The 14434-nt window shown below is 38.8% G+C and overlaps 2 long non-coding RNA genes across 2 annotated transcripts in view; one reads left to right on the top strand and one right to left on the bottom strand.

Annotated features, from left to right (window-relative positions):
* The window catches only part of LOC145723112 (uncharacterized), a 196006-nt gene that overhangs the window by 50367 nt on the left and 131205 nt on the right, over nt 1–14434 (bottom strand). The window lies entirely within an intron of this gene.
* The window catches only part of LOC145723109 (uncharacterized), a 33563-nt gene continuing 27251 nt past the window's right edge, over nt 8123–14434 (top strand). The window contains exons 1-2 of the long non-coding RNA XR_014147948.1: nt 8123–9635; nt 14192–14295. This is a non-coding gene — a long non-coding RNA (uncharacterized LOC145723109). The remainder of the gene's footprint in view (nt 9636–14191; nt 14296–14434) is intronic.

The raw sequence follows: 14434 nt of genomic DNA, 5'->3' as shown, positions 1-14434 counted from the left end.
GCTGGGTGATAGACATTGGGGAGGGTATGTGCTATGGTGAGCACTGTGAATCGTGCAAGACTGTTGAATCACAGATCTGTACCTCTGAAACAAATAATGCAATATATGTTAAGAAAAAAAAAAGAAGAAGAAGATAGCAGGAGGGGAAGAATGAAGGGGGGGAATCGGAGGGGGAGACGAACCATGAGAGACGATGGACTCTGAAAAACAAACTGGGGGTTCTGGAGGGGAGGCGGGTGGGAGGATGGGTTGGCCTGGTGATGGGTATTAAAGAGGGCACGTTCTGCATGGAGCACTTGGTGTTATGCACAAACAATGAATCATGGGACACTACATCAAAAACTAATGATGTAATGTATGGTGATTAACATAACAATAAAAAATTTTTTAAAAAAGAAGGTATTTTTAGTTCAGCTGGATCATATTCAGACACCTTGTCATTGCAGCTTTGAGGGTTATCAAATGGTCTTGTTAACCTGTGAGTTTGGCATAAAATAGAGCAGAGGCCAAAAGGCATGCCGGAAGAGAAGCTCAGACGCATATGACCAGCAGCACGGCTTGCTGTACAGATAAAAGTAAGGAAGATGGCCCTCTAAAAACTGCCAAGCCAAGATGCTTTCCATAGCCAATGAGAACATGGGCGGGGGGAATTTGGTCTCTTTGAAGTCAGTAATATATATGTAGATGCTTATAATCGAATAAAATGCAAAACATATTTGGAAAGGGAAATAAAGTAGGAGTCAATGATTTTTTTTTTTTTTTACTACTGATGATCAGAATCCAAAATGCCAAAATAAACATTCTACAGGGTATTAATACAACAATGCTATTTTAACTCAAAGAATGTTTAGTTTTAAATATTTGTACAAGAATGTCAACTGCTCACTGAATTCTTAGGACAAAGAAGAGGTTGCTTTCTAGCATACCTTCTCAGATCTGAGCCATGGTAGTAGCCACAGATAAAAACAAACATAAAAAATCAAATCAAAAACCACCTCTATCCCTACTACCACCATTTCTTAAAAAACACAGAGCCACCTTTTATGGTGCCTTCCAATTTTGTTCACTTTTTTCTTGCTTTGAATAATACATGCCTCCATCCTAATTAAAGAGTGCCAGTCAGTTAAATTAGCATCCAACTAAAAGATTGGAACTAGAAAGTGATTATGAAGTAGAAAAAAAATCCTGGGAATGTTAAGGGCTTCCTAAGAATATCAGATAAGTGAGCTCATTTAATGACAGAATCAGAAATGGTAGAGTGATACGCTCAGAAAGCTACATAGGACCAGAGTTATTTAGGCTGTAAGTTTATCAAACTATTGAACTGATTTTGTTGTGCAGGTTAAAAGCTATCTCAAGAAAAAGCCCAAATTATTTCACTGCACCGGAATTTTCAGTTTATCTGTTATGAGGTGCAGGGAGTAGACTAGCAGTTCCCTTGTTATAATGCTGTTTGTCCTAATCAGAGGAATTTGGGGAGGCAGAGACAGGGAGAAGCACAGACTGTCTCATTTCAATAAGAAGGCCCAATAGCAAGCAACTCTCTTCGTGTGAAAGCACAATCTGAAATAGTTGCTCTGAATTTCTGCCAGGGAACTGCTACAACCCTTTGGTAGCCCAACTTATCATATTCCCCAACGGCCTGGGGGAGGTTCAGATATCATTATCTTTCAATCATTATCCAACCAATGTCCTGTGATTTGGGCATCTGAAAATAAGATATGATATGGAGTAGAAGGGAGTAAAGACAGAAATTTGAAATAAGGCCAACCATTTTTTAATTAGCAGAAGATAACCATGTAACTTATTTTCAAACCTGGATAGATTTGAAAGGGGACCCTATTAATAATTTTACCAGGACGAGAGTAGTAAGTAGGAACTGTCTTAGGCGGATAGAACAGATGATCAGTTTAGCCACAGAGAATCATATGTCCAAGTCTAATATATTAGTTCTTTAGCTCAGATATATCTTAATAGCTGAGTGTAACTAAAACATATCTAGGCTTCATAAAGTGTAAGCTCTTATTCTTCAACACTGCATATCTTTGTGAAAATATTTGGTGCTGCCTAGGCCCTGTACCTCTGATCTTATCAGAACAAAAACTCATATTTGAAAAAAGAATTAAAGTATAGTTGACTCTTGAACAACATGGGTTTGAAATTTGTGGGTCCACTTATGCAGGATTTTTGGGGGGATACAGTTCAGTACTGTAAATATACCTGCCTCCAACCTAATTAAAGTCTAAGTGTATTTTCTCTTAATGATTTTCTTAATAATGTTTTCTTTCTCCAGCTTACTCTACTATAAAAATACAGTTCATAATACATATAACATACAAAATATACATAAACAAGAGTTTATGTTGGTGGTAAGGCTTCTGGTCAACAGCAGGCTATTAGTAGTTAAATCCTTGGGGGAACTAGACATTACACATGGATTTTCAACTACATGGGGGATTGGAGTTCCTAACCCCTAAGATGTTCAAGGGTTAACTGTAAATAATTATAAAATGAGTGTCCCTAAAAATTTCTAAAAGATTACACACATCCAGATTTCTACTGTATGAATTTAATTAGTCATAGGGGAAAGTGTCCTACAGGGAACTAAGGACTTTGAGAAGGATAAGTAATCTATTTATTAATAACAGATTGAACTTTAGATCAATAACCATCAGCAAAAATAGATATGCATTATGGCCAGTTTATTCATATCATGCCCGCCCTTTTGAATATATTTTAATTCAACCAATTTAAGCTTTAAATTCTTCAATTGTACCCCAAATATAAGTTCTTTATTCAAAAACTAAAGAAAGTCAATGAGCATTAAAAGAGAAAGAAGGAGAGTGTCTAATTTGTATTCACCTACAACTGGAACCTAAGATCATATTCAAACAAATATAAACTGTGGTTTCCTGGGCCACCTTTTTTTCCCCCCCAATATAGAAGTTGTTCTGCAATGCCTAAGTTGTCTTTCTGAATCGAATCACTAATACTACTGCATCCCTTTATGATGTTCTTCATAATTGGAAGAGTGTGAGTGTAGAACCTATCAATTGTAAGACTCCCCTTTGGGAAAGGGTGGCATGGACCTTCAGGATGGCCCCTTTATCTCTTCACCATTCTGATCCCCTCCTATATCCTTTTATAGATTTCTTTTTACAAATAGAGTCCTATTTCTTTTCCCTCTGTACTTTGGGCCTAAACCATCCATCATTTATCATGTGTAGTTTTCCTAATATGAAAGCAGGAAGATTTGTTCCTTCATTCTGTATGTTTTTGTTGAGATCCCACCATGTTCCAGATGCAGAGATCATGTAAATGCACAGCAAAGCTTGGAATCACAGTAATAAACTAGGCTCATTTTGCAGGGGTGTTGTGTGTAATCATTCAGTACATACTCAGTAATTTGCTTTTGGCATTTAATAGCTCATGTTTTGAGGTGCCTGGGTGGCTCAGTTGGTTAAGTGGCCAAGTCTTGATTTTGGCTCAGGTCACGATCTCAGGGTGATGGGATCAAACCTCATGTCGGGGAGTCTGCTTGAGATCCTCTCTGTCCCTCTCCCCCTCCCCCTGTTCACGTTCTCTTTCTCTCTCTCTCTCTCTCTCACGCGCACACTCTGTCTCTCAAATAATCTTTTTTTTTTTAAATAGGTCATGTTTTTTTCTTTGCTTTTGTCATCAAACAAAATGTATTTCCATATCAGCACATATAAATTTATCTCATCCTTTTCATGACTGCTAGTCATCAGTATAGATGTGTCTTATTTCTATTGATAGGACATTTGAAGCCACTTCCAAATTTGCAGTGTTTCACACCATGATGCATAGTCTTTTACGCAGATGGGAGTGTTTCTGTGGTGGGATATACTTCAGGATCCTGAAAAAACTCAAGTCAGAGGAAAAGTGTAGGGTACCAAAGAAAATAATGTGTTCTAGTTATCCAGGATAGGGCCGTATTGCTATTTTGTGAGAAGCAGAAATCTTTGTTGTCCCGTTCACAACAGAGAACAAATGCACAGAATACAGGTAATGATGGTACATGAGGGGATGGGATGAGAAAGGGTGAAGAGACTGGCACAGGAGAACTTGTACTTTTCCCTTCTTTTTTTTTTTTTAATATTTATTTATTTATTTATTTGAGAGAGATTGAGAGAGCATGAGCGGGAGGAGGGGCAGAGAGAGAGGGAGAAGCAGACTCCCCACTGAACAAGGAGCCTGATGCAAGACTCAATCCCTGGGACCCTGGGATCATGACCTGAGCCAAAGGCAGATACTTAACCGACTGAGCCACCCAGGCATCCCTACTTTTCCCTTCTATATCACTGGACTGGTTTATAACAGGTGGGCATTCATTTTAAAATTAATTCTCAAAAACCATAAACAAAGAAAATAGTATTTTCTCTCTATTCTCTCAGTGAAAAGCATAAGGCTTCATTCATCCAAAGTAAATTACAGGTCTTGTTTTTTTTTGTATTAATAAAATTGTTTAATTAAAGAGCTGCTTCTGAAAACTTTAGGGTGATAGGAAAGAACTTGTCCAAGTAATCAGCTTTTTAAACAAGCAAGGATGAAAAAAAATTTAAATTACCTCTGAACCTCAGTCCTGATTTCTTTGCAGATCAACAGAACCATTCCAAGTTGAGAACTGTTATGTAAAAAAAACAAACACAAGGAGTTATTGGGAAATCTAAAATAATTTTTTAAAATTAATTGAGTAACTTCCTTCCCTGTAATCCCCACCCTGCTTTGTAGGCCTGGCTCCTTTGGTTCCTCATTTACCTCCTGGCCTGGTTTTATTTTTGCCCTTCCTAATTTAAGAGGTCCAAAGCTACTTCATGAATAATTAATAAAAACCTAAAAATTATTTATTCCATGATAGTCTGTATGATTTAATATTATTGCATGAAATACCTTAACTCCTCAAATCACAAGGTTTTTAGCTGTGAGCTGTTTATCTAGGTTCCCCAGCTTAGTTTTATAGCTCCTGATTTAGCAATTAACATCACATAATTTTTGACATAATTCCTATGTGTGTGTGTGTGTGCACATGTGTGTAGAGAGAGATAGACCGGGAGACGGACAGAGAGAGAAAGACAGAGAGACAGAGATTTCACAAAGGCTTTAAAGGAGTAGTTTTTAAGGCAAATATTTTGGGCTTTCTCCATTATGTCCCCTGAATGTGGATTATATTGCTATGGTATCAATGGATACATTACTATATTTATTGGGTGTAAAGAGGATGATAATAAGCAGATCATTTTCCTTCAATGAGAAAGATCAGATGAAGATATCAACATCTAAGATTAGTCCCAAACTAAACTGCTTTACCCAGTATATTGCAGCCCAGACATTACTATCTTACATTTCAACCAGGCCTGCCTTGCTTAGAACCAGATATTCTTTCATCTTTAAAATTTACCCCCATACCCCTGCCACCCTGCACGCTCACTAGATATCACCCATCAGGGAATGGTGTTGAACTGATTTTCTAACTTTTCTGAGTATGGTGCAGAGTGAGGTATAAATGGCATATTAACCTCTTCTAAGGAAAACTTGCCATTTAAAAACACCCCCCCCCAAAGAAAAGACACTATGATACAGCAGTGCTTAAATTCAGAGGAAAGGAGGTGAAGATTTCAACCAATATTGCCTATTCTCGGGAGGAGTGGCATTATTCTCTCTAAAGCCCACTGTCTTGGTGCTTAATATTGGCATTCCTAATTCCATTTTCCCTTGTTTAACTTCCAGTGCCTTTAGGAAAGCAGACTGCCATTCTGATCATATTAATGTTATTCATGGTTGTTTTGAGGCCTTCTCGTCTTACAGTTACAGGCTGCCCTGCACATATATCAGGCAAATTAAAATCCACCCATATCCTGCAGTAAATATAATTTATACTGCAGTTACGTGAGTAGAGTTGCAGTTGACTGGTTGATGTAATGTTATTTTTTTGTAGACATTTAATTAAGTTAATTAATTTTCATTTTGCAACTTTCATTTTATAGTTTGGAGCCAATACTTTTTTTTCAAGTTTCAATCATTTTTCTAGACCTTTAAAAATCTCATAGCCCATTGGCACTGGGCTCAAATGACTAATGGATAAAATGGCCTTGATGATGCTAATTTAATAGAGGAGTGTACTTTAAAACTCTTTTATTAAAAAAAATAGGACCATTTATAATGGTTTGCTTTTCTTACATGTGTGTTTTATACAGCAAGCTATCTTCCTGAATTTTCTACCTCCGTCCTATTATCTAATTTTTGAAAAATTAAAGTACCCTTCTTCTTTATAGTCAATTTTCTTTTCTATTTGCATATTTTGATGTCTAAGATCTAAAGGTACAGTCCCGATCTTAAGGCAATTTCTGTAATTTACTGTTTATTGCCAATTCTTTGAAACATTGATGTCCAGTGAACCCATTGGGCCATCCCTTTCACAAACTATGGCTCCAACTTTGGCTTCTAAAAAGATAGTTCTGGGGCGCCTGGGTGGCTCAGTCTGTTGGGCATCTGCCTTCTGCTCAGGTCATGATCCCAGGGTCCTGGGATCGAGCCCCGCATCGGGCTCTCTGCTACACGGGGAGTCTGCTTCTCTCTCTCCCTCTGCTGCTCGCCCTGCTTGTACTCTCTTTCTCTCTCAGTCAAATAAATAAATAAATAAAATCTTAAAAAAATAAAAAGATAGTTCTTTGGATGATGAAGCCTCCAGCCCCTCAACTGTAGTAGTTCCTACAGAGATTTCCCTTCGTGTTGCTCCAGACATTAATTTTTGTTAACATCCAAGCCACAGTGCACTATGCAGCCTCATTTTGGAAAATGATGCATGAATGTAACTGTGGGACGTTCTGAAAAGAAGTCCAGAATCAGGATACACGTTTGTAATTCCCAAAACATGGGCACCTTCAGTTCACTGAGTTCAAAATTTCTCATATCCTTCAAAGTTCAGGAGCATTTTAGTAGAGTCTGCAAACTGTTCTTAGTTTAGCTGAGAAACTTCTCCCCTGTGGATTCTTGGTAAACCTCCATCTCTCAACTAACAGAGACAAAAAGTGTTTTTTCTTCTCTGCCATGTCTCCTATTTTACTTGTTGTCATCTGGGTGAAATGTACTTCTGTATATTTTTTATTCAGCAGAGAGGAAAAGCCCCATCCTAGGCTAGTTTTTCTGCAAGAGAGAACATTTTCTGTGTCACCGAGGTTGGTGCAGAGTAGTAAAATCAGTAAAGTTTCAGCACTTGCCTTAGGAAGACAAATATTTATTCATTAAATGCACAGCTTGCTTTCTGATACATTGCGTGGTGACCTGGCTAAATTATTGATAGTGATTTCAGGAGGGATCAAAATGCCAAGAAGAAGATATTAAATAAAGCATTTTTTTTTCTGTTTCTGTTTTATAACCCTGGGAAGGTAAAGGTGAGTTCTATTTTTATTCCCATACGCATTGCCTTTTACAAAAAGATTTCCATTTACACCTTTGAGGGACCTTCACTTAGGATGTCTCTATAGAGTCTGGTTTCTTTTCTTTGGAAAACCCGAATATATTCTTGCAATACAAAGTTCTCATCCTGTTGTCCACCCTCGGAGGATGCCACGGAATTCACAGCGACAAGAATGTTTTGGAATGCTGGCAAAGGAGTGAAAACAGTGTGTCCTCCCCACACATTTAGAAAAATGAAGGTACGGAGGACATGGTGTACTTCTTATTAAAGGCTTTGAAAAACACCACGCCTCAGTAAACATTCCTCAGGAGCTGAGGACACACTCTGGGCAATGGCTTACCTCAGCTCCCTTAATTCTGTTCTGGTGAAGTGGACAGTAGCATAGATACAATGCCGGCCTCGGAGAAGGGAGAGCCAAGCCAGGGACATGCAGGCACACTCTCGTCCTGCCTGCTCGTTCGTGTTGTCATCCCAAGACATGTTTGGGATTTGCTGAACACTCGTCACTAGGTAACCAAGCCTCGGTGCGTTCTTCGATCCCCGAATGAGACACTTTACGTTGCAACTTCCTCCTTTTTGGCCTTCAGAGCTCCCGGTGAGGCTCCCTTTGGAGCTCCGCGTAGGCCAACCCAAGTGCAGCTGCCTCTGACGTTAGTTTATTTACTCCCCTCCTTCGTTTTCAAAATGCAAGTATCATCATCTTCTGTGACAGTAACCAGAGAGAAGCAAATGTTCAGCTTATGGTCAGATTGCATATTGTCATTCCCTTTTGCTTCCTGAATGTTTCCCCTGAAGTAGGAAGTATCTTTCCCACCAAGAGGGAAATGATGTACTAGGAATGTTCCCATCATTTTTGTTTTTTTGTTGTTTTTTTTTATTTTTTTAAAGATTTTATTTATTTATTTGACAGAGAGAGACACAGCGAAAGAGGGAACACAAGCAGAGGGAGTGGGAGAGGGAGAAGCAAGCTTCCCGCGGAGCGGGGAGCCCGATGCGGGACTCGATCCCAGGACCCTGGGATCATGACCTGAGCTGAAGGCTAACCATCTGAGCCACCCAGGCGCCCCTGTTCCCATCATTTTTGAAAAGACAGGCAACATTCTAGATTCATTCCCATGACAGAGGTTAGTACTAACCTGGGTTCCCTTCTTAAGTTTGTGAACCACATATTCTCTCCTGATGCCATTTTCCTGAATCACTAACAAACTATTCACCTCACGCCAGCCCCTTTAAACAACCCTAGATTCCCAGAGTGATCTATGCTGGAGTTTTGTAAAAAGCTAGTGAGAGCCCCCACTTCTGCCTTCAGGTTTCTCCAGATTGGTGGTTCCCTAACACACAGCTCCACTGACATAGGAAATCAGAAAATATGTGTGAGCTACAAAAAAAGACAGATGTGTGGGCCTCATTCTGAGGATTCTCATTCAGTGTGTGTATTGGTGGGGACCCAGTTTCCACGATTTCTTAATGCTCAGGTCAGCCTAATTCACAGCAGGTTTGTTAACTAGCAATTTAGAGCACCACCTCTGGTTGTCTACTCCCCTCCTCATTTCTGATTTCCCTGTTTTAGGATTCCCGGACAGATCTCAGCTTCCTCTCTCTTGTCACTTGCATCGATGTCATTTTTCAGATTTGCCACCCCAGGGTCAGCCTCTGGCCCCACTCCAGAACATGACACATGCTTACTACTCTTCTGGTTTTACTCTCTCAGCCCTCCTAGCCCTTACTTGGGCCCCGTCCTGCCAGGAAAGAATAACCAGACACAAGCACCCAGTAGGGCAGGGTCTCCAAAGCACGGTACCAGGGCAATTGCTTGATTTGCTACCCTAAAAAATTCTTTATGCCAGGGCTTTCTCAAAATGACTGTGAGTGATACATAAAAAATAATTAAGGACATCGCCACCTTCAACCTTGGGCTGCAAAGAAATGCATTGCCCCTGGCTGTGTCTTTGCTCTAGCTTTGTTCTTCTGTCTTCTAGGGTAAATATATATGAAGAAGGTAGGCTAGTAGCAACTCTAAGCAACTGTCATGCTCTGAAGGAGGGCATGCAGAGCAGACAAAGTGCAGAATTATCTGTGGTTATGTGAAGCATAGTTCCAAAAGATTTGACCATGCTGGGGAACTGCTGAAGAGGAATAGCAGGATAAAGACTAACCTCAAGGTGTAACAATCCACAAAGAAGATGCTTATTTGGAGGTAAGTTACCTGAGCCACTCAAAGTAGAACAGCAAACACACAAAAACAAAAACATGAATTAACAAAAGAAAGAGTAAGAATCGGCCAAACCAAGCTGAAATATATAATACTTTGGAATTTCAGGCTACAGTTGTATTGCAAAATGCCTAGAGTGTATTGGTAACTTTTCTTATATATAAAGAAAGCTAAGTCTCAAGATGGAAGTTTAGCTAGAAAACAAAAGCATTTGGATAGAAACTAACATATAGTCGGTGTATTGAAACAAATTGTAAATAATTGGGAAAAAATCCTACCTGTGAAAGTTTATTCTGTGCATATTTCCCAAAGAAGGCTCGCTGAAGCTCAGAAATTCCATTCAGAAGAATGCACCAGGCTGATATTCTGCAGCTAGAAGGGGAGCGTATTTGTTAAAAGTCTACTTGGTCAAAGATCATGAATGACCTTGGACAGGGACAATGTAATATGAGCCCAATAGTATTCTTTTTAGCAGGGTCAGATCTTCTGCCTTTTCTGCCAGTGTCCGACCTTTTTCTCAGTTCTAAATAATGATGTTATATCCTTCACCAACTCTCTTACACGGGTATTCTATATTTTTGTGTTTTAATATAATTTTTATTGACATATAACATACAAAAAATGCACAAACCCTGAGTATATACCTTAATGAATTATCACAGAGTAAACACATGTAATCACCACCCAATCAATAGAATATTATCAGCATCTTAAAATTCCCCACTATGTGTCCAAACACTACCCAAACTACCTTTTAATACCATAGATTAGTTTTACCTGTTTTTGAACTTTATATACATGGAATGACTGACTTCTTCTACTTAACATTATGTTAGATTATGTTAAGTAGAAGTGCTGTTGGGTGTACCAAACAGCCTGTCCGATTTTTTTTAAATAAAGAATATTCTCAGGTATGTAATATGCAAACATGTCTGTCAAAAGAAGACCGTCTAAGGTGCTGTTAAGCACAAACCATAGCAAGTTTAGGCAGCACTTAACTTACACCTAACTTGATTTTCTCATTTACTTTATCTGCCTGACTTTTATTGGTGCTTTTTAGCCTTTATGTTGAATCACATATACAGGGTATCCGGAATGATGCCCATACCATAAGCGTATGGGCAAATCATTTTCATTAACTGACTGTATCTGCATAATGACCACTCGCATAAACTCAGAATATTATCAACACCCAAAGAAGTCTTCTTTTTGCCATCTCCTAATCACTGCTGACCCCCAAAGATAATTACTATCCTGATTGCAAAAACGTAAATTAGTTTTGCCTACTTTTATATTTTGTGAAAGTGACATGTGAAATGTACTTTTTTTGGTCCAACTTTGTTCCTCTAATATTATGTTTGTGAAAGTCACCCAGATGCTGGCATATAGTTATGGAATACTAATTCTCATCTCTGTGTGGTGTCCCATCATATGAATATAACATAATTTATCCACATATATATGCCTTTGCACTCTGTAATAGTCTTTTGATGAACAGATGTTTCTAATTTTAATGTAATCCAATTTATCAATTGTTTCCTTTAAGACTAGTGCTTTATGAGTTCTGTTTAAGGAATGTTTTTACCTTCCCAAAGTCATGAATTATTTTCCTATCTTTTGTTGTAGAAGCTTTATTATTTTACCTTTTGCATTTAGCTCTACAATATACCTAGAATTGATCTTGGTGCATGAGATGAAGTAGGAGTCAAATTTTACTTTCTTTTTCTATGTGCATATCCAGAGGACAGGAGCATCACTTACTGAGATATGGTACATTGCCCTCTGCCTGACAGTGTTGCCTTTACCAAAATACAGTGTTCATATAGGTATGTTTATTTCTCAACCCTCTAGTCTGTTCCATTGGTTTACTTTGTCTATCATTACACTTTGTCTTTCTTACTGTTGCTTTATAATAAGTCTTAATATCTGGTAAAGTGAGTCCTCCAACTTTATTCTTCTTTTCCCAGAATATTCTGGCTATTCTTGGCCCTTTACATTTCCATATAACTAGCGTAGCAATATCTGGATCCTCTGTGGAACTATTTCTATTGTCTGTTGTTTTTTTTATTCTTCTTGGTTTTCTGTCAAAATTATTCAATGGCTTACCATTATCCAGAGGATAAAGTCCAAGTTTCTTACCATAGCATAAAAGTTGTGTTTTGCATTTCCATGATTACTAGTGAGGCAATCAAATAGTCATGTTTCTTGGATATTCAGATATTCACTTTTGTACTACGCCTATTCACATCTTTTGACCATATTTAAAATTTGACTGTCTTTTCTGGTTTACGAGAGTTCTTTTTTCCACTAGAGACAGATATTTGTCTTTATGTAGCTCTCTCTTCTGATTACTGACCAACCTTCATTCCTCAGTTTGAAGTCTAGTAACATTAAACTGCTTCTAGGAAAACCATACACACGTTACTTTGGTTCTTCTGCTCCCTCTAATTCAGTACCCATCCCCTTCCTTCTTAAATTGGCTGACTCCTACTCATTGTGTAAAATTTAGTTTAGACCTGATTTCCTTTCACAATTTCTTCCCTGGGGCCCTACCTTTAAAATGGCTTCTATGCCACTCTATGCTTGTCTCTGTCTTGGAATTTACCTTACAATATCCGAAGTTATCTTTTTATATATCTGCCCATTATATGCATCTTTTTCATGTCTGTGCACCATCACCTTGCACAGTTTCTGACTCATATTAAGTATTTAAGTCACTCAGCATTGATGGCAATCTCCAATCTAGACAGTTCTTGCCCAAGAGCAGCTGCTAAACAACTTGAAGTCTTGTTTGTGTATTTGTTGCAGCAATTTTCGTGTTTGGCACTAATTTTTGCATCTAGAATGAGTGAGTGGATGATACCTAATAATAACACGGGAGACTTTGTCATGCGGAATGTTTCTGATTTTCTAAGGAAGGTTGGGCCCGAAGTCCAAGGGGAGACTTCTCCCTTCAGGACACTTAGCAACTTCCTCTTTCTGGCCTTCAGAGTCTCTGATTGGATTCCCTTCGTAGATCCACATAGGCTAATCTAATTCCAGTTGCCCCTGTAAAGACACTGGAGCTGTAAGTTCATGTGGAGACTCCCAACTTGGAGGGAATGAGCGCTCTGCTGCCTCAAAACATTATACCTCTTTAAGGGATTGCCAGGCAGGAGAAATGCTTCAACCAACATCTAATTACTAATGGAAATGAAAGGAATGACTTAACCTCCCACTCTTACTACATTCAAACAACACCCAACATGTTTAAATATTCCTCTAAAATCTCCTTTATGTAAATAATTTATATAATCTTTCGTCAGCCTCAGTGGACGGGATAAATATCCTACATAGGTAAGAACAGACTGTTTCTGATGACTTTGATGTCTGTGAGATATAATATCTTTCTTTCTCTGTGGCTGTCCTTCTGAGCATAAGTGACATTTAGCCCGTGTGTCTACATGGTGGTGGGCGGGGCAGATCAAGTGGGAATACGTTGGGCTGCCAACCAGAAGCCATTGTTTCTTGTAGTTAAATTGGATTCTCGCTAAGAAGTGTTTCATTGAAATGTTTGCTTCAAAATGACTCTGTTCTGCTGCAGTGAGGAGAGACTTCCAGTTAAAACATTTAATTAGTTCCCAATTTAGTCGGCCAGAATGATCAGTCAGCCTGTGTTTTGGAACCTGAATTTGTACATTCCTTGGGATTGGTGAGTCTTGCCCAGCGGATGTGGTCAACTGTGAATAGTTTGTATGCAGTTCACATCACAGAACAGATATTTCTTCAGCCCCTTGAAGGAAAAGCTAGAAAGAGATTAGGAAAAAGTGGGCAATACAGAGATAATATCTCTCTGTCTTCTCCTTAACCTCCCCACAGAAGCATATAGTAAGGGTATCTCCAGTCTTAGAAGTTGCAGATGCTGGGGAGACTACATGGAACTAAAGTGAGCAGGACTCTGGTTTAAACTGGTTAGACTGTTTTCACTCACTTTCAGGGTAATCAAGATCTGGGTAGTGCCTTTAGACATACTACATTCTAAGTAATTAGGTTTTAGCTAATACAAATAAATTGCTCTATCAGCGTTGATGTGTGTATGTGAATTTATGTGCTGTATGTCTGTGAGTAATTTGATTCCTCAGTCCAGCTAACCTTCTTGTTTATTCCCATAGTATAAATCTAACCTGCTTTTTCTCTCTGTACCAGATGATAGGAAGCTCCGACCCAAATTCTTTACAATCGTAGTAAGTTAGCCTAATGAGTTTATAATGCCTTGCTGAGAGAATACCTTCACCCTTTCTAAATTCCTTCTAGGCAAGGGACTTTGAGAAGATGAGCTCTTTCTTTCCAGCCCAGCTCTTCCTCCTTCACAGAAATCCAATCTCATCTGTCATTTCTCTAATCCTAGCATTTAATGTTCTACAAATAGCTAGTAGCCTAGATTCCTGCATTGTCCATGACATTTCACATGACTCTGCTTTTGACTATGCCCTTTACTTACCCAGAATGCCCTTGCCCCGTCATCATCTATATAACAACAATTCAAATGTGATTTCTTCCAGGAAGACGTCCCTGAAATCTCCAGCTGGGCTAATGGCCTTTCCTCTGAGTTTCCTTCTGCTGTCATGATCAACTCAGTGAGTGGTGTAGGAGGATCTCAATATGTGTGAGTGAATGCATGATATTCCCAATCTCTGTTGATTCTCTTTAGTGTGTCTCTCTTTACTAGACTATGAGCATCTTGAGATCAGAGACTCTATCTTATTCATATCGTTCATATTTGTACTCCTGGAGTCCAGCCAAAA

This window comes from Leptonychotes weddellii, chromosome 8 (assembly GCF_054177405.1).
Source record: "Leptonychotes weddellii isolate Sample4059 chromosome 8, ASM5417740v2, whole genome shotgun sequence".
In the NCBI taxonomy this organism is placed as follows: domain Eukaryota; kingdom Metazoa; phylum Chordata; class Mammalia; order Carnivora; family Phocidae; genus Leptonychotes; species Leptonychotes weddellii.
This window is presented reverse-complemented; position numbering and strand designations above follow the sequence as displayed.